General features: G+C 53.1%; 1 pseudogene; it reads left to right on the plus strand.

Moving 5' to 3' along the window:
• Positions 1–14507: 14507 nt before the first annotated feature.
• LOC140697052 (uncharacterized) overlaps positions 14508–20746 on the plus strand; it is a 31208-nt pseudogene continuing 24969 nt past the window's right edge.

The raw sequence follows: 20746 nt of genomic DNA on the forward strand, positions 1-20746 counted from the left end.
GCTTTACAGAACCCCCGGCAGGGTGATGCTGGCCAGGGACTGAGAGTCCTGTCACTGGCCATCCCCCTGGGGTGAGGGGTGCTGGATAGTCACAAAGTCGAATGTGTTCTCAGCACATGGTCTTGTCGCGAGCAAGCGAATCTTGGCACGGAGTTGGGGGACGATACGGGGTTTATCATTATTTAGAGGGAACAGAACGCGGGCTTGAGTGTGAATCCTCATCTGGGGGACTCAGCTCTGCGTCTGTGTTCTGCTCTGCACAGACTGCTACCCGCGGGGCTGCCAGACAGCATCCCTGGTTCACAGACTCTCTCCACCCAGCCTCTGGGGTGACATTATCTAATGTTGATTCCAGGGGCTCCCGGAGCAGATGTTAAAGGTCCTCACATCTTTTTATTACATAATTTCTTTTATTGAAGTATAGTTTACAATGTGCTACTTTTTAGTGTTATTGTTAGAGCATAATGTTTCAGTTAAACATATATATTCCTTTTCATATTCTTTTTCATTATAGGTTATTACAAGATATTGAATATAGTTCCCTGTGCTATACAGTAGGACTTTGTTGTTTATCTATTTTATATACAGTAGTTAGTATCTACAAATCCCACACTGCCAATTTATCCCTCCACCTCCTCCCCTTTCCCTCCTGTTAATCATAGGTTTGTTGTCTACGTCTGTGAGTTTGTTTCTGTTTTATAAATAAGTTCATTTGTGCCATTTTTTTTAGATTCCACATATAAGAGATGTCATATGGCATTTTTCTTTCTCCTTCTGGCTTACTTCACTTAGCATGATAATCTCCAAATCCATCCATGTTGCTCCAAATGACATTATTTTATTCTTTTTTCTGGTTGAGTAATATTCCTACATATATATTTGTGTGTGCATGTGTGTATGTATGTGTGTGTGTTTATATATATACACACCACAACCTCTTTATCCAGTCATCTGTTGATGGACATTTAGGTTGCTTCCATGTCTTGGCTATTGTATACAGCACTGCTATGAACATTGGGGTGCATTTATCTTTTCAAATTAGAGTTTCCTTTGAATATATGCTCAGAAGTGAGATTGCTGGATCACAGGGTAATTCTATTTTTAGTTTTCTGAGGAGCCTCCATACCGTTTCCCACAGTGGCTGCACCAAACTGCATTCCCACCAAGAGTGAAGGAGGCCTCCCTTTCTCCGCACCCCCTCCCGCATTTATCATTTGTGGTAAAGTCCCTCACATCTTGTTTCTGCCTAATGTTGTATTCTGCTGGGTTCAAAATGCAGGCACCGAGCCACCTTTAGCATATGGGAAAGTGACAATGACTTCTGCCAACGGCCCAGCCCCCTTCCTGAGACTTGCTGCGAGGCTGGTGGGGGCCCCCAAGAGTGCCCTTAAAAGGCTGCAGTGGGAGTTCCGTCCTGTTGTCTGCCTCAAATCTTTTTTCCTTTAACTCATTTTTGATCAGGAAGGGCACAACAAGCTCCGTCTTTTGGGCTGTCTTCCCAGATCCCCAATCCTTCCCTTAATCCATAGAATGTTCAGGGCCCCTGAGGAGGCCTGGTGAGACAAAGGGCCGCCTCTGCATTTCCCAGTTTCCTCCAGCCTGGTGGGTAGGGGCCCCCTTCCTTGGTGTTGAGACAGCCTCTTGTGGGGGTGTGTGATCTCAGGCCTGGGACCCCCATTTCCCACAGGCAGGTTGCCTACTGGATGGGACGTGGCACACACACAGGGGCAGCGTTTCCACTAGACTCCCAGGCACCTGTTCCATCTTCTGCCTCATTGATTAGGGATGTTTATTTTGAGCCTTCACTCTCCAGTGAGCAGGACTTTATGGACTGTGGGAACTCAATAAGGGGATGTTTTCATGTGAGACTGCAGTGGTTAGGATGCCGGAAACAGGGCTTCTCTTAGGAGTTAGAGCCCTCGCTGGTCCACATTTCTTTCCCCATGGTCATTCCCGGGCGGGACGGGTCAGCACCTCCTTTAAACAAGGTCCTGGGACAGGGCAGGGAGGAGCCTCTGGTTTAAAGTGGACGTGCTCTTCCCTTGGGGAAACCTCGCCCGGTGAGGGGACTCTGAGGAGCCCTGCCAGTGAGCACCAGGTCACAGGGACATCCTGCCCCTCCCCGCACCATCATGGCTCCATGTTCTGTCCCCACCCTCACCCTGGTTTCCTCTCCAGCCTGGTGGGAGATGGCAGCTTACATACAGCACAGCACTTCCTGACCCCTCAGCCCACGTCCACTCAGTTTTCTCTAAATTGGAGCCTTGATTTGGGCCCCTTCGGGCCTGGGTCTGCACTGGCTGTCCAGGGTGTGTGTGAGGGCACCGTGTGAACCTCCAAAGCAGGGGGCCGGGGTATACACTGAAGCCTTTCAGGGACAGTTCAGGCCGGGCAGCTAGACAGTTTTGCTTGGATCTCTGGGGCAGCCACGTGGCCATACGTTGAACGCTCTGCGATGTCTGTGCCCTGAGCCAGCCAGAAAGTGACTTACGGCCGAAAGCAGGATTTGAACTACTTCTGCTGCGGGGAGGCCCCTCAGAGTAAACAGTGAGAATTTCTGGGAAATGTACATAAGACCAGACTGTCGGGAAAGGACGTGCGCCCAGAATTCCTGATATTCAGACCCTGGGAAGGAGTGCCAGCTTTTCATGTGCGTCCCAGCCCTCACATGGCTCTCAATTCAAGTTAAATGACAATCTGACACTTGTTGTTTCCTCGTTCCAGGGAGGGTGGGAGTCACTACTTGCTCTCGGGGCACACTGTCTACCTGTGATGGGAGCAGAGGCAGCCAGAGCCGAGCCCGGCGCATAGTAGGTGTGCAGCCCAGCAACCTGAGCCCTAAGAGGCAGAGCGCTTGTTTCATCACTGGCCGTTTTCTCCCCAGCTCCTCCAACAACGCCAGCCCAAGGTACCCAGTAGGTATTTCTTGAGCTGAACGAATGCATGCTTGCACCAAATTATCTGGAATTCATCTTTTCAAGTTGCCAAAACTTAGGCTCAAGATGCAGACTTCCCCAGTGGTAGATTTGGGGGTAACCAGTTCTGGTAGTGCCAGGCCTGGCTGCCCAGCTCAGGTGCTACTTACCAGGTGGCTGGCTCGGTCCCTAGCCATGGACAGTGACCCTCAGGGTCCCTCTGAATAAAGCCCGTGCCTTTCTTTTGGGGTCTGTGAGTCTGTGCTATTCTATGTTCAGAGCAAACCTGTGGTGGGCATCCTGCTTCTCCTGTTTTTGCAGAGAGAAAACCAGAGCTCAGTGGGGTGAGTGGGCAGGACCCTCCCCAAAGGGCCAGGGAGTCCCAGCACCTTCCCAAAGCCTCCCACCCTCAGCAGTTCACAAATGCAGCAGGGCTTTTAGGTTGGAGCAGGCTTGGAAAGGTGGCTTTTGTTTGCTTTTCTTTATCATCAAATGTGCGAGGGCTGCTCCGTTTACCTAAAGGCAGGCGCCTTTCAGCTCATCCTTTCCGCAAACACCTAAAGGGTATGTTGAACATTGGAGCCCGTGTCTCAGAGGGTGATGCATTTGCAGAGCATAAGCCTGCGCAAGTAGGCAGACAGGGCGAAGCCCGGAGACCCGTGGTGACCTGTGCTGTTTCAAGATGACCCTCGGTGACCCGGAGTCACCCCCAGCCACCAGCTTCACCTGGTGGTGAAGCTGCCCTCTATGGGGTGGTAGGGGGAGCTTTTTAGGGGGCTGAGGCTGCAAGATGTGTCTGCATCCTGGCTCTAGAAAGGGTGTGTAGCAGGAGCTAGCAGGGAGGGCACCTGGCCACTCTCAGACTAGTTGCCACAGTCCCTGTCCCGGGATTCCCAGGACCAGGAAGCTCACAGCTCTCATCTGCCAGGCCCAGAGCTGTTCTTCCTGGCTGTGGCAAAGCTTTCACGCTCTGAGTCCCTGTGGGAAGGGTGGCATTGTTAGACTGGCTTTCTCTGGGGGCAGCACGGCCCGGCCGTCTGCATGGCTGGGAGGATGCCGCCTCGGTGACTGAGCATCTCCTGGGTACTCGGGCACTGCTCTGAGGGCTTCAGACACATGGTGGCCTCATTTAACCTTCTCAACAACCCTGGGGGACCGGTACATTATGAAACCCATTTTACAGATGAGGAAACTGAGACACAGAGAGGTATAAGGGACTCATCGAAAGTCAAGCCACTAGTAAGTGGTGGTATTAGAATTTGAACCAGGCCATCTGATGTCAGAGTTTGGATTCTCACCCACCTCCCCTCACTGCCTCCTGGCCACATATCTGATGCCAAGCCACAGAGGGCTTGTGCCCTACCGGGTACAGGAGAACAGCAGAGCAGAGGGGGAGGAGGCAGGCTAAGTGTTCTGGGAATACTTTTATCTGGAAGATCAATTTCCTCACTGAGCTGGGAATTGGAGCTCATATCCCAGTCTTCGGGACGAGGGTCGTGCCGAGGAGAAGAGTTGGCTCTTATTGGTGATGGGGTTGGAGGATACTGGGGGCTGCACTAGGGTGGTCAGCCTGGTCCACAGAGAGCCCAAGGGGGCTCAGCAAAGAGGCCAAGAGTGAGGAGGTGTGTTTCTCTTTTTTCTCTGGCTGATTCTGGGGACCAGCAGAGCCCACCCCCAAAACTGTGGGGTGCAGAAGCCAAACTGTCAGGCATTTTGGAGACGACAGAATCCAAGGCTATCCCACTGGCATAAAAAGGCACCTGCAGTGTGTCCACTGCAGAGCTGGGCACACACACTTTGCTTACTTCCAGCACTTATGTTGGATTTAATTTTTTTTCGTAAATTACAAAACAAATTTATGCTTCTTATAAAATAAATGCAGCAGCATAGGAAACAGGAGTAGCTCTCCCCATCCCCATCCCTGGTGTCGTAGAGACTGGGGGAACATGGTGACCATAGCACACGTTTTTTTCTGCCCACTTAATCTTTCCTCTTGCAGAAGGCACTTACACCCATTCTACAGATCATAAAAATGAGGTGGTTCAGGGAGGTGGCACAGCTAACCCAAGGCACATGGGTAACAGGTGGACTTGCCCCTGAAGTCTGAGCTCAGAGCTCAAATCCTCACCCGCCAGGCAAGATGGCTGGTCTACCCGAGAGCTGGGACAGACTGTCAGCAAACAGCGCTGTGATTATGGGGTGTCAGCACCTCAATTCAGGTACCAGATGCTCCTGGCTTGAGGCAGGTGGGCCACGGCACCAAGTGGCACCGCCTGCACGCCACGCTGTGCCCTCGGTTGGTTTCACATCTCCTTTCATCCCTGGGAGAGTGCTGGGTGGCAGGATACCTCGTCCCACCTCCCCCCAGCCTCTCATCTGTAGATGAGATTCTAAGCTGTGCTTTCAGGCGGAAGTCATGTGAACGTGGTTCCTTACGGCATTTGGTGAAGGGGGTCCTATGTTTGTCGGGGACCTCTCCTGAGAATGGAATGTGACAAGGACAACACAGGGTCAGCCAAGAAGGACAATGTGCACCCTGGAACTCAATCTCCTAGGGGCTTTAAGTGCAGAGTCCCCCCTGGGTGCCCTTGACTCCACGAGTGAGCTGGTGACTTCTGAGTGAGCACAGGTGTCACTAGGCTGGGTCCAGGGAGGCCGACCGCGGGCTCTAGAAGGACCCAGACCTTGAATGTTTAAACCGAAACCATGCCTGCAACGGGCCCCCTTCCCTTTGTGTTAAGGAGACAGGTCTTTGCTACCTACCATCTCAGTGAAATCTAGCACAAATGTCTTCTCTTGGAGCCTCTTGGGTGGGGTGGTAGTTTTTCAACTGTCAGCAATGTTACAGATTAACAAAAAAAAAAAAAAGCAAACTTTCCAGTCCTGTTCTACCTGGAATACGTTTTCTCCTGGGGGCCCCTCCCCAGGCCTCTGTAGTTCTGAAACACAGCAAAGCCAGCCCCCTCCCTAGCCGCAGGCAGTTGAATGAAACAGTTCTTTGCTCTACTGAAGGAAATATTTCCATGGAGTTGGGCCAAGAAAACCCCTTGCTTGAATCTGGGCTGCTCCCCCGCCTCCCCAAAGCCAGGAGGGTTGGGTGGGGTTGGGGCTGGGCGACGTGGCCACCTTTTCCTGGTGTCAGGATATGACTTCTGGAATCCAACTCATAGTGGTGGCCTGCTTCGCCAAGACCCCGTTCTTGGCCTGCCTTGACCCTGAGTAAATGAATTTCCCTGGGCCCTTCCTTTAGGAGTGCAACCATTGAAGTCCACTTTCTTCTGCTATCACCAGCCTGGCATTTGCTCACCTCTGTGGCAGGCTCAGGAGAACCCTTCCAGAAGCCAGGTGTGGTGGTGGGGCTGCCCCTGGACCCCACGCCCACCCCATGCTCCTCAGGAGGGGAGTGCTGGGTCTCCTGACTTTTATTTACTTATCAGAAAAATATTTCATATTTGAGGTCTGGAAGGAAGAGGCTTAAAAACAGTCTCCTTGGATTGTTGTATCTTTAAAAAATGCACATTATAAAAGCAGTACATGTCAGTAGAGAAATCCATAAAAGTAGAAAGAAGACAGATCACTCAGAATTTATTCACCCAGAACAACTAATGGTTTTCGGGGGTTATTTGGGGGTAAATTGGGGGTGTTGCCTTCCAGCTCTTTTTCACTGGCTCTAGTCATGAAAAGTATTTCTAAAGAGCGGTGTCCACCACCACCCCCATACTATATACCCCCAGAGTCAAACATGTAATGCGTCGCTGTGGAGCCCAGTGGTCTACAGGGAAGTCAGCTTTATCCGTGGCCTTTTGCAAAAGGCGCTGAATTCTATTTGTCTTTTAATATCTACAGTTTGGCAAACGCTTCTATGCAAAGGTTGGGGCTGCATCCAGAACTCGGGCTTCAGGAGAGCAGAGTGCTCCTGACACTGGGGTCCTGGGTCAAAGCCCACAAGTGCACCAGCTGCCACTGTGTCCCCCACTTTCCAACTCCAGGATCATGACATCTGATGGGGACCGTGGAGCATCCAACTTGCAGAAAATGTGGGTAGGAATTGTGTTTGCATAAGTGACCAGAAATAAAAAAGGAGCCCCTTGGACCCATCCTGAGATGCCCAACTGAAGAAATTATTGTGAAGGTAAAATCGAGTTCCTGCACCATTGTTAGCATGGGAGCAGCCGGTCCTTGTGTGTTCTAGAAGAGTCATTGTCGATGCCAGGATCCCAGAGGACAGGACTGTCGTTTATTTTATTGTTTTCCATCAAATCTTTGACTGCTTGACCCCAGTCTCACACCTCACTAGAGGCACTGGGGTTGTGCCTGACAGTTCCAGGCCCCCCCACCCCCAAGCAGCTTCGTAGGAAGATCCTCCATATGCCCTCTGCTTCTCTGACTTGGGATGAGGTCTGGGGGGTGGGTGGGTGGGGGGGACGGGACTGGTTCATGGATGTGCGATTATGGGGGGAGTTCGGACTGCCAAAGGCTGGCAGAGGGACTACCCCTGGGAAGTGCAGAAGCTGCCCACAGAGATCTCTGGGGGACACTAGCATTTTTACCTGGAACCCTGGGAAGTGCTGAGGGGTCGCTGTTTTATAAAAGCCTCAGTGTGGTTTTGGAGACAAGAGTGCACTCCCCCCACCCCCAACCTAGAAGGAGGAGCTTGTCTTTATTTCCTGGTCGAATCTTAGGACGTTTGTACACTTGCCCACAAGTATGTACATGTGGATGGGAGACTGCTCACACGGCTTTTGAGGGCTCCCAAGTATGAATTCAAAAAAAAAAGAAGAAAAATGTGTGCTCTGAATTAGATCTATGTGAAAGAAAGGAAAAAAACAAAAAAGGCAGCCTAAGCCCTGCGTCTGGGACACTGGCTCTTCTCCAGGGTTCTTCCGGAGAGTTGGGTTTCGGCGTGTACAGAAGGAAAGTGAACCACTTCTTAAACCTGGATTTCCTTGTCTGTTTTGCCCTATAGTCATGAATCGGAGTCCTCAGATGTCTTCTTAGGGCAAGCAACTTAGGTGCGGCAATGTTCAGCTTGAGAAACAGTCTGGGTCCAAATATGATCGTAGATTTAGCTCTTTCGAGTTATTTCTTTTCTTTCTTTTTTCTTTTTTCTTTTTTTTTTTGCTTTGGACCAATAAATATTTAAAAAGTTAAGTTCTGAGCTCCAGAAAAGCCAACAAAAACATTTAAACATATGGATTTTTTTCCCTAAGTTGTGGTTAAACCATATTCAGTAGAGATGAGTTTACAGCAGTCTTTCTCTCTTTGCCTTTCCCCCCCTATCTTTTTCTTTCTTTCTTTTAGGAAGTCAGAAGAATAAATATGTTGCCATGGAGTTCTGTTTAAAATAAAATACAATGGAAAGAAAAGCAGCATGATGAAGTAACCACATGGACGGCAGGACACACCTGATACTAATTACTGTCATGCAGAATGTTCTGGAAGACATTTGACTCGCCTGATGTATACATTCAAATCAAGCAAAGCAGGACTGGAAGGCTCCTTGGGGACCATCTTGTCCAACTCTTTCCTTTTTCCAGATGAGGAAATAGGGGCCCGGAGTGAAGGGCCTGGACTGCAGCCTCCCAGCAAGGAGGGAGCAGAGCTGGGATTCAAACCCACGGTGCTTTTGTCGGAAACACAGAATTTCCAGGATCCTTTACCTTGGCCGATCAGTTAGACCTTGAAAAAGAGGAGTGGGATTTACTGTTAAACTCTGGGCAGCAGACTGAGGAGCCAGGGAGCCCAGAAAAAAACCCAGAGAGGTCGACTTTGCTCTGAGAGGCCCAGGTTTCCTCACGGGGCCAGGCCTTGAGGACAGAGATGCGCATTGGATGTCTGGAGTTTCTCTTCCCAGGGCCTCTCAGAGGCACCCCAACCTAAGCCTGGGGCTCCTCCCCAAGCATCGCTAATGTCCTTTGGGGGCTGGAGGGGTGACGCCAGGAGGCACGGTCTCGAGGGCTGCCTCCGGGGACCCCAAGTGCGTGACTACTGATGCTCTCTGGTGGCCACCTCGGCTCCCACGCAGGCTTCCCACGCGCAGAGGGCGAGCTGGCGCCCCCACGACAACGCTCACCCCTCGCCTCTGCCCCCGAGAGGCTAGCAACCGGGCCTGCTGGCCTCTGATTGGCCGAGCCGGCTTGACGACAGGGGCTCCTGGCCGCTGATTGGTCCCCGCTGGCTCCGGCTGTTTCCTAGCTATTAATACCGTGGCTAATAAACGCTCTCCTGTTGACGAGGGTGCTAGGAGCCATGATTTTTTGACGCTTTCTTGACATCTGCGGTTGGTGCGAGCCTGTTTCGCAAGTCCTGCTGCAGGGGCTCTAATCTCTGGGGCGTCTTGCGTGCTCCCCAGGCTGTAGATGGGGTCTTCTCTTCCCCACTCCCATTATCTGACACTTTAAGGTAGCCCCCCCCGCCATGGCCCCCGAAGCCCACTTTAACTTCATCTCTCCAGTTGCGCGCCTGCTCATCTATAAACGAGCTCTTCCGCCCAACGCTTAGTGTCTGGTGCGACCTAATGGTCCATTTTCACCTCCCTGTCGCTGCCATAGGCTTACAAATAGCCCTGTCCCTTCTTACCAGCCCTGGAATCTCCCGACTGTCTTATAGCCACCTAAGGATCGCTGGGCACGGGGGACTCACTCTGAAGCCACTTTGAAGTCTCCCAAGAAGTGCGGGGGAGCTGTTCTAACTTGATACTCCCCACGGGGCCCCTCTGCCTTTCCCCTTTGGGACCCATCACTCATCCTCACCTCTCTTCTGTCACCAGACGCTTCATCCTTGCCCTCCCGGCTGCCACCCACCTGTCGCCCTAAGATAGATCTTTAGTCCCTTTCAACAGCATTTTGACCTTTGCGAGAGGACATTTGATTGACGGTTCTGCCCGCTTTGCCACTCAGTGCCCGGCAGAGCTGCCGAAGGCGCCACCTGTTAAGGATTAAATCTCATGTGCCAAGTCCCGGAGCACGAGGCCGTGCAGCTCTGCTCTGCCGCAACATGTGTCGCTGCGTGTTTCCCCGGGGCGGTGTGTGTGTGTTGAGGGGGGAGAGCTTTTCAAAGTGTACGTGTGGGGAAATCATCTCAAATTTGGGGGGTACCTTGTGCATCTCCTTGTGGGACACAGTCCTCCTCCTCGAAAAGTACTTTCCCTGTAGGGACACGGCTAGTGCCTAGATTATCTCAACACTTGTTGGGGGGGGTACCCCCTTGTTAACGTGGAGGACGCCAACCCCCTAGCAGAGGAAAGAGCATTGCAAGGTTCTGGGTACTCAAGTTGTAAGCGGCAAAGCCCGGGACTCAAAATCCGGTTTTTCTGACTCCTAGTCTCCCAATCGGAAATGAACGGGTGGACTACAAGGGTGACAGCCCCTGACTTACATTTGGGTACCGGTTATCTTGCCCGGGGCATTTTATTTTCCAGGACAATAAGCGGAAAGCATCATTTTCTTTCCCTAAGCCACATCCTCTGATAGAGATTCCGAAATAGCCAGGTGTGTGATTTGCTGCCCCCAGCGCCCCAGCATTAACCTTGGCCCGCCTGAGGAAAACCACCCCTTATCCAGTTCTCCCCGCAAATTGTGCACAGAGATCTCTCCGCTGGGCGCGCGGGGCTCATAGAGGGAAAAAGCACCAGCGAGCTCAGGGTGTTGGTCATGGCGGCGAGGGGCACTGCGGCAGAATTTTTTCCTCCCTTCTTTGCTGCAATCTGGGTGCGGCTAGAGCAATTTGTCATAGAATCTGGGGGGCTCATTTTTCCGGCCAATCACTTTTGGAGAAATGAGCGCATTGCAGCAGAATGCGCTGACGTCAGAGACCACCCCTTCTGCGCCTCCATATAAACCCCACCCAGCCAGCCCCTAGCGCAGACGGCGGAGAGCTGGGATGGAGCGCGCCGTGGCCTGCTGGCCGTGGCTGCAGCTCCTCCGGAGAGCCGGGGCGCCCACGCGAGAACCTTCCTACCTGGTGAGTGGTTGGCCATCCTTTACCTGAAAGGATGTGCAAAAGGAAGACTACACCCGCTTCCGGGTCGGGCTCTGTTCTCCTGGACACGCCGAGAGATAGATGCCGGGGACCTTCTCCTGGATGCGGCCGCTTCTCCTGGTCCCCGAGCGTCGGCAACGAAATTCTGTCAGGAAGGAAAATCTCCAGGCACATTTTCCTGGGGGGAAATCAGGGCCCCTTTCTAGTCCAGTCCTTGAGGGTACGCTGGGTGCTAGGGGCTTAAATGAAGCTGAGTGAGAGGAATCTGGTCAACCCCCTGTCAGAGTCCAGTGTGCTGCAGTCACTGGGGTCCAAACCCCAGGTTTTCTGTGTTTGAAGCCACCTTTAGAATGACGAGTGGTGGGAGATATGGCGGCGATGCATTCTGCATGCCCCACGAATTAGGAGGGAAAAGCACCAGAAAATAAGAGTTTCCTGGGCGTATTTTCCCGCTAGTTTTTGGCCAGGTTCTTGAGAACCGTAGGCGTGAGGAGTAGAGGTTCTCATCCACTAGGGATTCCGAATCCAAGTACACAGGTCAGTGCAAAGCCGTCTCCAGTCAAAATTCAGACAGTAAATTTGCTAACTGATGTCATCTGGCTTATTAAAATAGTGGAGAGATATGGCGCCCAAGTGCAAACCTGCTAGAAGCCCCCTAGGATGAGTTCCGTAGAGAGGGCAGCTGGGGGGAGGGTCAAGTAATTGGGGGCGCGGGCTGAATAGAAGCAGGGGGTGGGTTGGGGTGGAGAGAAGGCCGTGTCCTTGAGTCTGACAGAGGCTGATCAAGAGGACAGAGAGAAATACAGAAAAGGGGTGGTTTTGGGGGGCCCTGGGCGCTGGGCACTGGGAATTGGGGGTCAGGGGTCTTTTTAGTTTTGCGTGACGGTTGCTGGAAGATTCTGGCACATTGTGGGCTTTTGACTTTTGATAAAGTCGCCCTTTGCCATTTCCTTTGTCCCTATCAAGCACCCCCCACCACGCCGCCCCCTCCCCATGGTGGGCCAGCGGGCCTGGGGAGGGGGAGCGCGAGCGGGTTGCTACGTGGCAGGTTTCTGTAAGGTTTTCTTGCTGGCCGCCAGAGGGCGCTGGTGGCACTGCGGAATTTTGGGGGGCGGGGTGGGGAGGGGAGGTGGCCTTTGTTCTCCTGCTGGAGGGGGTCGGGCGCGGGATTTACTGAAGAGTTCTGGATCCATTTACCTAAGGGGGAAATGTTTTAAGATCCCTAGGTTCACTGGGGAGCGGCTGCAGGATTCGCACAGGGCAGAGATGCCGTGGTCCGCACTGGTTGCGTGACTTAGGGTGTCGTGGAAGAGCGTGAACGCGATTAGTTTATTTCAGTCGGTATTGGTTTTGAGGGTCTTAGGAAGGTATGGCTCATTTGAGTAGGATGAAGAAGCTGTAAAATGGCTAATTAGGCGCCATCGTGTGGGGGTCTTGAAATTCTTGCTGTGGCGTAGAGGGGAGGCGAGATTGGCGGGGAGGGGCTCGATGGTGGTCTGCATAATTTTAGGCGGTTTTGCCCGCCTTTATGTTATTTTCTGGTGATACTGTGTTTTGTATCATGTGTCCAGAGGCCATAAGTGAGTGAAAATGGTGTATTGAGAACTGGGCCTTTATAATTTTAATTAACTTATGTTAAATTGCGTTTTCTGGAGGTTGGAGCCAAGATTTCGATGTTTTTACCTTTTAAAAGTGGCGTCGTGTTCTCGAAAGACACTTATGGCGAATGTCTCCTTGTGCAAGATGACCCCTCACAATTGGGGGGCATAGGAGGCCCCCAGGACGTGTGTGTGTCAGGGGTGCTGCCTGATGTCCACAGGTGGATTCTGGCTAGTGGCAACAGGCGTGGCGTTTAGGGGACATAGCGGTCCTGCGTGATGGGCTGGGGTGGACTGTGCCCCCTTTAATAGCCTGAGACCTGTTGGGCGCCCCCCCCCCGCCCATTTTATGCCAGCTGTTTCCCTAGCAGCTGTGGGCCAGGCGCGGGCGGGGGCGCAGGAGGCTCCTCCTGCGCGCGCGCTGCAGGTGGCTGTGCTCTTGGGTTCTGGGTGCTGGCCGCGCGCCCCCTAGCGGTCCGTGCCTGCAAATGGCTGTCGGCTCGCTAAACCCTGCTTCTGGTTGCGCATGCGCACACAGATAACACTTGTGCCCTGTCAATCAAGTCTTCCTTACCCCCTCCCACTTCTCTCCCTCCTCCCCCTCCCACTGCTCCTCTGCCTCCTCCCTCTCCCTTTTCTCCTCTTCCCCCCTTCCCCTCCCGTTTTCCTCCTCCCTTCTCTCTCCTCCCACCTCTCTTCCCACCTAACCCCTCCCTCCTCCTTCCTCCTTTTTCTCTACCCAGCTGCCTTTCCCTCCGCTACCCCTCCCTCTCTCTGCTGTTCCTGTGCTGGCCGTTAGAGGTCATCAAGATGGTTTCTAATCTGGCCCCTCCCATGCTGTAGGGTCTCTCCTCATGGACGACATCATCCGTTTGCCTCCTTGTCTTCAAGGACCACCTCTGGATGCCAAGCTGATGCCAAGGTGCTTGCTGCTCATCTCCGTCTTATGGTACCTCAGCCCCTCCTCCTGGCAATTTATCCACAACAATGCGGGCAGAACCCCCACCCCTGCCTCCCTCCTTGCACCACCCCCAGACCCATTAGCAATTAGAAGGCAATTTAAAATTGTAACTAATTAGTTTTAGTTGTAATTAATTCATTTAAATTTTAATTAATACCTAGACTTGGACTTTTAAGTGGGTCCTCTAACCTTTGGTCAATTGCAGAGGATGCTAAGAGGACGGATTCCTGGATTCCACCAACATACAAAGCAGCCACGGGCAGTGACCCTCAGGACCAGGACAACAAAGAATGAAGAGGACCAGGACTGACCACCCAGCTGTCCCTCTTGGCTAAAGGCTTAAACCAATGCCCTAGTGAGGGGGCATTGGGCATTAACCCCTGACCTTTGCTATGCTTCTGCCTTGATGCTCTGAATACTTTCCTATGAGTCTCTGCTTGTGTTAACCTGCCAGCGACCTGGAGGGTTTCCATCCCCAGGGAGATGTCAGTCCTCTCAGTCCACCCTGTTGTTACCCATATGATGTCCTGAATGGAAGGGTCCCTTTGGGAACTTCTCAGGAGGGGGACCTGGGCCAAGGGCTCAACCAGCATCTCACTGGCAATTCCAAGGCCCGGGTGGGCTTCTGGAAGGAGCATGAGCCCCGACGCCATGCTCCTGAACTGCCAAGGGCATCCCCACCTCCTTTGAGATCTCCCTGTCCTTTCTGGGGGACGGGGACCAGAAGAGCAACCTCCCAGGGTGTTGTGAGTATTAAATGAGAGAAAGCAGCTTCGGGCAGGGCCGGGCATAGAGGAGGCTGTCAGCAAATGTTTGTTGAAAAAGTTTGGTCGGTCCATCCATCCCGCACCCCACCACTTGTCTTACACCTCTTGTCTATTCTCCCACAGCACCCTGGACAGCCTCCGTCCACGGGGCTCTCCTTGCAGCAGGTAGGGGCTCCACCCGGCCGGGCGTCAGGTGGACATGAGTAAGGACATGTGCTGTGCATGTGCGTGGTCATTTCCAGAGCACTTTCTAGCTTCTATGCACGTGTTTTTTTCTATGTCAGACATGCATGTGAGAAAGGCCACCTCATTTACAGATGCAGATGGATTCAGCATCGATTTAAGTAATTTTAAAAGGTTGGGGGGGCAAGAATTTGAACCGAGTGCCCCTCCAGGGGACAGGATGGATTCACGTTTACAGTGAGGTCGCTGAGGCTGGAGGAGGGTAAGCGTTTTGTCACGTCGCTGGCAAGAGAAGGGGTCAGAGTTGGAGCCTGGGTGCTGTTTGCGGCTACCCTGACCACCCCCTGCCCCAGAGTTACACCAAGAGCCCTTTGATTTCCAATCAAACATTTGACAATGGGACAGTCTGTTTGAAATCCCAGCTGCCCGGGGTGGTCTTGGGGGTCTTGGGTGGCCCCAATGCCAGTACCATGTGCTGGCCCCACCTCTCAATAACGGTGTGACCTTAAATAAGTCGCTTAACTTCTCCAAGGCTCAGTTCTTTTCATGGCCTAAATGGGGATTAAAAATGAAAAAAACAGCACACAAAAAACACCCGCGTTTACCTACCCCACAGGGCGCTTTTGAAGACCAAATGATGCAACTACTATGAAAGTGCTTTGTAAATTGCTGTGGAAATTGTGAGGTACTTAACACTGGGAGGCTGTCCCTCATTGTCACACGCCCAGCCCTGTCCCCCCTCCGTAAGAACAGTTAGCACCCACTAGGTGCTGTGAGTGTTTGCGCTCAGTAAATAAATTCCAGAAGAAATAAAAACAGAATTAATTCAACAAACATTTTCTGGAACACCTACAATATGCCCCGCACACCAGGCCCAGTCTGTGATACAAAGATGATCAAAACAGTCTCTTGGAAGCTAATTGGGGTCCTCATTTGACCGGCACTTTCTTTCGTCCCCTTTTAAGCCAACCAGTTTTGTCCGGATGAGACAAAAACAACCCCTGGCCGCTTTAGAGAAGCTGGGCTTGGTGTAGACAATAGCTCCTGGGCTTCTGAAAGGGGCTGATTGGATTATGTGGCAAATGAAGGTGGAAGGATGACTTGGAAGGTGACAAATGAAGTGGGCGGAGATCTGCTGTGAGTTAATCCAGGCTATTAGGAGGGACCTTTTGTCTTCCAGAGGCTGGCAGGAGCTTTTACCACTGGGTTTTACATCCTTAATGTAAAGACACGTAATTTATGGTCAGTGAAAACCCAGGCCCCAGTGAGATTTGAGTGGGCTGCAAAATTGAGCGTCCTGCTACCAGGGAGTAATTACAGTGAACATTTATGTCTCCCTCTGCCATTTGCAAAGGCCTTTTTTGCAACCGTCGTTTCATTTGAACCTCACAACTCCCTGTCCCGACCCGGGGCTGGCCTGCGCCTCCTAGGGGAACAGAGGCCGTCAAGCGGCCTTCGGGTGAGTGCCCCAGGCCTCTGACATAGTCGGGGGAGAGGAGTCCCCCGCCCTGGCCCCTCCTTCTGAACTCCGCTCTCGCCGCGGCTGTGAGCCTCTGGGTCCCTCCTGTCCTCCTTTCTGGCCACTACAGTCCCTCTCTTTCCTTTCACAGCCAAGCTTCTCGAAAGGCCTGTCTCCACTTGCTGTCTTCCTTCCTCACCTCCAATTTCCTCTCCAACCCACTGCTTCCTGACTTCTTCCACTCCGTCGAACGACTCTCACTAAGGTAATAACTTTTCTGGACACGTTTCTGGCTCACGGACACATGGACATACAGACACATGTCCAGTCTTTCTTGCACATTCTTTCTGGCTCTGGTTCACTTCTATTGACAGGCACCCCCCTCCCAGCCATGGACTTCACAGAGTCGCCTGTTCCTGGCCTCTCTCCTTAGCTTCACCTAGAAACTTGACTATCCAGATGGCTCAACTTCTGGAACCTGCCTCTTAGCGTCTCGCCCTGGGTTGGCGTCTAAACCACCTGGTGCTGAGGCCTGGGGGCAGATCAGTTTTTCCAAGCCACCTTTTTCTCAGTAGCAGAGTAGGGGTCTTTCTTTACCTGGCAGGTCAGGTGGGCTGTCTTGCAGGTAAGAACCAGACACTATCTGAGGGACTGGAAGTGAAAAGTCATGGATGTTCATGAGAAAATACAGTTGAGGTCACCATCAGATTTTCTTCTGGGTAAAGTTCCCAGAAGGAGGACCAAAGAGAGAAGAAAGAAGTGGGGCAGGGGTAGGAGAGAAAGAAGAAAAAATAGAAAAGGGCACCAAAGACAAAAAAAGTAGGAAAGGGAGACCTAGAAGATATTAAAACCCGCCGAGAACACATCCAGAGAAAGGGTCCTTCTTGGGTTGGGCGGAAAGAAAGTAAACAGGAAAAAGGTTTTAAATTGATTACCCCAGTGACAAATCCCAGGAAGCTTTCAAATCAAATTGCCCCATTTTGGGTTTTTAACTCCTTCTATCAGGTTTAACCTCTTCACCTCCGGCATCCTGGTTAAACCCTCCTCAGCCCCCTTGGCTGGTGATTAAATCCCGAAGGTACACGGAGTCTTTTCAATGAATGAATGGCCATCAGAAAGAGCCCTCCACCTCCCCCCAGCTGTGTTTTTCAGTTTTTATTCCACTTTCTGCCCTTTTCCCTTAATGAACACAGGGCTAATCTTGGGCCTTGTCAAGGAAGAGGCTGCGACGTTAATGAGGTAGCTGCTGGACTCCAATATTCGACTCATAAGGAGCCTTCTTTGTCCGAGAAGGAAAAACACACTGATTATCATAATAAGGTGAACTGGCGGGGTCTGAGGCCGCACTTCTAATTTTGGTACTGGAGCCCAGGTTTCATCTGCTCCCCACTTAAGTCTCTGCCTCTGGCCCAGCACGTGGTCCACTGAGCGGGGTTGAAGGCTGAAGGCAGCTCTGGGCCACAGGTAGCGCTCCTTTTGAAGAAGGTTCTTTTGTTCGACCCGATGCGCAGATGCCGCGGGCCAGGGCAGTTCAGGCCTCCTGGGTCCCTTCTCCAAGGAGAGCAGTGGGGGTGTAGGTGTCCAACTCTAGCTGGCATTGGACTTGCAGGATTAAACATGTAAGATTCCCAAATGGTGGAAAAGGCAAGTCGTAGGTGTAGACCCTGGAATTATCACCAAGTCAGCAGCCACGGACTGCCCCATGCAGGTCAGGAAGTGGGTGGGGATTAGGACCCCAGAGGCACCCGCCCTGCGGAAGGGCATGGTCAGAGGCTCACACTTGGCCCCCATGTACTGGTTAGTGAGGTTCAGGGGACCAGTGCTTTGTCAGGACCCCCCTGCAGCCAGCTCAGACCCAGCACCAGAACCTGTAGTCGCTCCTTTTGCCCTCTGAGTGTCCTCTGCTCCCATATGTCCCGCACCCGCCCGAGTCTCCCCTTTCTGTCCAGACCCTTGAACTCCCCAGAGCCCATTAATGTCTTTAGAGCAGGTACACCTGAGTTGGAAACTTACCCTCATGTGTCCTGAGTTCTGGACATTTCTTACCCCAAGGCAGATCAATCAAGATTAGATCACTCCAATTAAACTCCAGACTCTAGCCAGACCTTTGACCAAATGGGAAAAAGAAAAAAGAAAAAAAAGCTAAGGGAGAAATGAGGTGTTTGGAACAAGAAAACTTTGTTAGTTGAAAACTTATTAGTTGAAAATTCCTTCCCTTAACTGATCTGTTGGCTTGTGGCATTCATAGTTCAGAATTAGATGCTCTTTCCAAGTTAATTTCAAACCAACCCTCTTCCAGTCCCTGGGTGAAATGTTGACGAATGTCCAGGTGGCCGGTTGGGGTGACTCTACCTGTTTTGGTGGAGGTGACCCAAATGTGGCCTGGGCTTGGGGACTGGCTGAGGGTGGGCACTTCTGAGAATGGGGATCCCACAAAAGTCTCCCCTCCTTCATGCAGCTTTTGGATAGTAAGATGACAGAGCAGTTCCTGGTGTTGCTGAAAGAGGATTTATTTTAAATGGGAAAAAAAAATCCATAAGCCTCCTCACCCTCAATTACTCACCAAGAATTAAAATACCTGCCCCAGTCATTCATATTCCAGCATTTGAGAACCAGGGGAGGGGGGTGGAAGGCAATTTTAAAGATCTGAGGCCACCAGCAGAGGGGTCTGTGCTAATTGCTCTCTCGAGTATAAGGTGGCCTGTTTTGACTTGGGTCCTTGTGTCTGTGACACCCCTTCTGGGCCTGGGACAGACGCAGCTCTCAGTTCCCTGTGCACCCGAGTGCCCTGAGCTCCACCCTCCCAGCCCAGGTCCCTGCTGGCTTCCGTGTTGGCCCCTGACTCCCGGACCCTCTGCTCTCAGTATCCGTCATTAAGTCCATCCCAGAGGCCCAGGAGACGAAGATGTGGCAGATGGGAAACTAGTGAGGCCAAGAGGTGTCCTCGCCCCCAATTCTGAATTGTTTTCTGCTTTTACCACGCCTCTCCTCTCCGGCTCCTCCATCACCATTTCCTGATCTGGTCCTCTGGGGGTGCCCTGGCCAGCCCACTCCTCCCCTGGGTGTCCCCGCACCAGCCTGGCACAGAGTGGGGTTCAGTAAGAGTATGTGGGATGTCCGTTTGGGCAGGTGAGTCAACGAAGGAACTTGACCGCCACACCCGAGCTGCCAGGCGGGAGTTGCTGGGCAGACAAGGAGTTTGAGGCCCACGGGGTGGTGGGAGGAGGAGTGGGCATCACCCCACCCCTAGCCCCATTTGAGCCGGGGGCCTTATCAGTCTCATCCCTTCGTTCACTCATGCGTCCATCCAGTCAGCCAACAGTTGATCCTTACTGAGCAAGCCCATGGCCCGGCACCGGGCGGGACACCGGCCACACTAGCGCGTCCCTTGATGGCCTCTGCCTCCCCAGGAGGGCGGGCCGGGGGTTGCTTCGGCCGCGGGCGGCCTCGCGGCTCCGGGCCCTGGAGCAGGGACTCCTGCTCTGCAGAGGAGGCAGGCAGGAGGGTGTGTGGGGCGGGCCTGCTTTCCCTGTTTGGCCAGTGGCCCCCTTTTAACTTAACCCCCTGGAAGCCTCCAGCCTTCCCTTCTCTGGGGCTTAGCTGCAGGTCCAAGCTAGCCCCTCCCGCCCTCTTGGCCTCCCAGCCCCTCCTGTAGCGGAATGCTGCTGGCTGTTCTGGACCCCCGGCCTTCAAGTTCAGAGCTGAAGCAGGGGCACGGGAGCAGCTGTACTGTGTGTCCCCTGGGGCTCTGGCCACACAGGTCTCCCTCTTGAGTCAGGGTCCACGACCTGGACCCCTCCCTCCGTGGTGCCTTCCTCCCCTGGGGCTAAATCCAGCTCCTTTACCCCTGGTTGTTGGTGGGGGTTGGGGGGCTCTGGTCCATGCAAAGGACAGATGGCTGGGAACCTCCAGGGAGCGCGGCAGGTGCTGTCCCTGCCTGGCCGCCTGCCTGCTCTGCTCTACCTGGCAGCTCCTCCCCGGCCCTCCCCACCGCCCCGGCCAGGCCCACTGCCCACCCGAGCTCGGCTTGCCCGGCCTGACCCCTTTCCCCGTTCTCTGTGCCCGAGTCACTGAGCTCATGACCCTCTGGGTCTCAGCTGTCCAATCCTCTGCCTGCGGGTTGATTTTCCCTGCTGGGCCCACGCCTGTGGTTACCTGGCCCTGCCTGCTGCCTCGCCCCCTCCCACCTGCTTAACTTTTGCCCTGCCTTGCCCCCAACGCAAGGAGACTGTCCGCCTTAGTTTCCAGGGGGTCTTCAGTGCCCAGGGGACAGGCCCCTGGTGGCACGTGACTCCCCCCATTATCCTCCCGGAGTCTGAGTGGCTGTGGGCTGCAGCTGGACTTGTGTCCCTCTCACTCCCCCAGGCCCCTTGTCATCATGTCCTACTGGGCCTGCCCAGACTGCTGCCCTGTCCTGTCCCTGTGAGTCCCAGGCCCTGCCCCCTTCCCCAGCCTCATGGCCGGTCTGGGGGCTGCCACCCGCCTGTCGCTTCTCCTTGTACCTCTTCCTGTCATTGCCATCCCCATGGGCCACCTCCCTCCACCGAACACCAAGCCGCAGGTGAGACTGAGCTGCGGGCCTTCCTTGGTGTGTGTCTGGCGTTTCTGGGGGGCTCGGCTTGCCGACGTCGTAACTTTCTGCCTCTCCCCAGGGTCGGCCCATCCTTGACACGCTGGGTGGTGACAGTCACCTGAGCTGGATGGAAGAGGTAGAAGATTCTCCCGGACCACCTCCTTCAGGACCTGGCGCCTCATGCCCAACCTTGTACCTCGAGACACCTTCCTGGTTTGGGGTGAGTTTCTTGCTTTCTCGGGACACCATGATCTCATTAGGTTCAGCTCACATCTATTGTTCAAGAACGTACACATTTAACCTGGGAAAG

Source organism: Vicugna pacos, chromosome 6 (assembly GCF_048564905.1).
Source record: "Vicugna pacos chromosome 6, VicPac4, whole genome shotgun sequence".
In the NCBI taxonomy this organism is placed as follows: domain Eukaryota; kingdom Metazoa; phylum Chordata; class Mammalia; order Artiodactyla; family Camelidae; genus Vicugna; species Vicugna pacos.